The 2,621-nt window shown below is 35.1% G+C and overlaps 1 long non-coding RNA gene across 1 annotated transcript; it reads right to left on the bottom strand.

Annotated features, from left to right (window-relative positions):
- Positions 1 to 251: 251 nt before the first annotated feature.
- Positions 252 to 2,295, bottom strand: LOC129893269 (uncharacterized). The gene is made up of 3 exons (XR_008767410.1): positions 2,071 to 2,295; positions 601 to 954; positions 252 to 518 (listed from the first exon to the last, which is right to left on the bottom strand). It is a non-coding gene; the product is annotated as an uncharacterized LOC129893269 (long non-coding RNA).
- Between the last annotated feature and the right edge of the window lie 326 nt (positions 2,296 to 2,621).

Here is a 2,621-nt window from a genome sequence, read left to right as displayed (position 1 = left end):
GGTTTCTATGTTTTGTATTTAAGATGGCGTGATGATTTGTTCATGTCAATACTAGGATGATGAAATATAATGTAATGAAAATATTCAATTTAAGGCTTATAATTACTACTGTGATCTTCACCACAAATCGATAAAACAAAAATAACTTGTTTGTCATAGCAAGTTAACACAACAGATGGAATTAAGCTAAACCAAAAAAACATAAGTTAACAGTTGAAAAGTATTCTAGACCACAAAACTATAGAGAATTAAGCTAGACTTTATATAAGTCTTTATTGTGAAAAACTATGTGTCTTGAGTGCTGGTGTGACATTAGTTGTTCTGGACTGAGTGCTTGTAGTGGCATGAGTATTTGTAGAACAGTTTGCTCTTTTGTAACTTTCTTCTTGTAGTTGTGTTTGAGTAACTGCATCTCTACCCTTCCACCTTAGTCCATTAGGTTTGTATCCAAGATCAATATTGATAGGCACTGAACTCTTCAATGTAGGACTATGTAGCACTCTATCAACAGTTCCAAGCTGATAAAAAGCAATAATACTATTAGTTAAATATTGGCGATTCTATAGTATCAAACAAAAACCCTTAAATGATTATACTTACCCTCTGTATCACACTACCATTTTCTCCAAATAGCACACCAAAATCAGATGTTCTTGGCCTCTTATATCCAGGATTTGCACCATCTCTTTTAATTGTGTTATTCTTCCTCTTTGAGACACCAGCACCAGTAGTTGACTATTGAGTATTGAATTGACTTGTTGGCTGAGAAACACTTTCAACATTTACAAAAATATTTGTAGCACTTGTAGTTGAAGTTCCAGCAGCTGCTGAAGCAATGGTGGGCATCTCCGTACTAGCAGTTACACCTGTAGGAGCTGCTGAAGTAGTGGTGGGCATTTTAGTAGTTACAGCAGCAGTTCCTGCAGTTGAAGTTCCAATTCTGAATCCATTTTTCTGCATACACAATATTTCAAGATGAATACAGAAACATTGACAACATAAATTTCATTAATAATGTTGAAGAATTGAAAGAAAAACTTGCACCAATTGGACATCCTTTCTTCTTATGTCCAAAATTCTTGCACAAAAAACATTTCATTTTTCTCCCCTTTCTTGTAGCCTTTCCAAACTTCTCTTTACTAGGCTCATCCTTGTCTTTTCTCTTATTTCTTTTTGGTCTTTCTGGCATAGTAGTGATTTCAGGTGGCTCAATGGTTGGTTTAGTGCTTTTTGGCCACATCTTCATGTTTGTCCTAGGTTGAATGAACTTATTCTAGGCTTTCAGATATGTCTCCTTTTTGTACAAGTGCTCAACAAAAGACTCAACATTCAAATCCTTGTAATGCATTGCCGTAATTGCATGTGCACAAGGAATTCCCTTCGGTTGCCATGACCTACAACTGTGCACCTTATTTTTTAGATTAACAATATGTTTATAAGGTCGATCCTGAACCTCATAGCCAATATCTCCATTAAATTTAACCTCACAAATGGCTGCATGTTCAACATTTTCTCTAAGAACTTTCATAGCCATAGGTGACACATCAGTTACCCATTTTTCAGAAAGCTCTCTCATTTGAGTCATTCTTTCCATGACTTTGACTCTAATTTCTTCTAACTAGTAATGATTGATTTGAATCTAGCTGCCACGATCCAACTATTAAATGTCTCACACATATTATTCTCAACTATGTCACACTTGCTATGTTATTTGAATAATGTCCTACACCATGCCTCTTTATTGTACTTTAACAAAGCTTTCACAATGCCTTCTCCCAACAAACTCATTTCATCCAGCTTTGCTTGTAAATGAACTTCAAATGGAGCCCTGGCAACCTGCCAATTTTTTTCTCCTTTCTTCACCCTTCCATTCCTTCTTCCAGTTTGCTCAAATATATCTAGTACACCATCTATGTTTAGCATTTGACAATAAATCAGTAAGTGCTATGTGCAGACCCTATAAAAATAGTTGAAAAATTAGTATAACATAGCAACTGCAACAAATAGAAAAGAAGCAGAAATTAGTGTAACATATCTTCTATATATCATACATAACAGTGAGCGCTTCACCTCCAGTTTGTGTCAGCTCCAAATCATGCTTGATGCATTTCATAAACCAAGACCATGTATCCTTGGATTCTTTATCAACTACTGTCCATGCTACAGGGTACATTTGATTATTTCCATCCTTGAAAATACAAGACAATAGTTCACCTTTACACACACCCTTTAGAAATGCACCATCAAATCCAATTATCCTTCTACAACCCTCATTTCATCCATTTTTAGTGCTCCAAGACAAATATAAATGCCCATAAATACCTCTTTTCCAGGAATTGTATTCTTGGATGTTCTAAAAGCTACAGTAATTCTAGGATTAGTAGACTTCAACTCCTCAGCATAATCATACAATCTACCAAATTCCTCTTTGAAATCACCCATATGATCATTTAGAACTTTTATTTTTTGCCCTTCTACAACTTGTTTTGCTAACATGTAGTCCATATTCCTTTCTTATCAAACCTTGAATTTGATGGAGTTTGATGCTAGGCTCACTCATGATTCTGTCTTTGTAAGTCTTACTAATCCACTTTGGAGTACATAACTTGTTTCTTGTTATT

The sequence above is a fragment of the Solanum dulcamara genome, chromosome 6 (assembly GCF_947179165.1).
Source record: "Solanum dulcamara chromosome 6, daSolDulc1.2, whole genome shotgun sequence".
Classification (NCBI taxonomy): domain Eukaryota; kingdom Viridiplantae; phylum Streptophyta; class Magnoliopsida; order Solanales; family Solanaceae; genus Solanum; species Solanum dulcamara.
The sequence above is the reverse complement of the archived record's forward strand: the minus strand, read 5'-3'. Positions and strand labels throughout refer to the sequence as shown.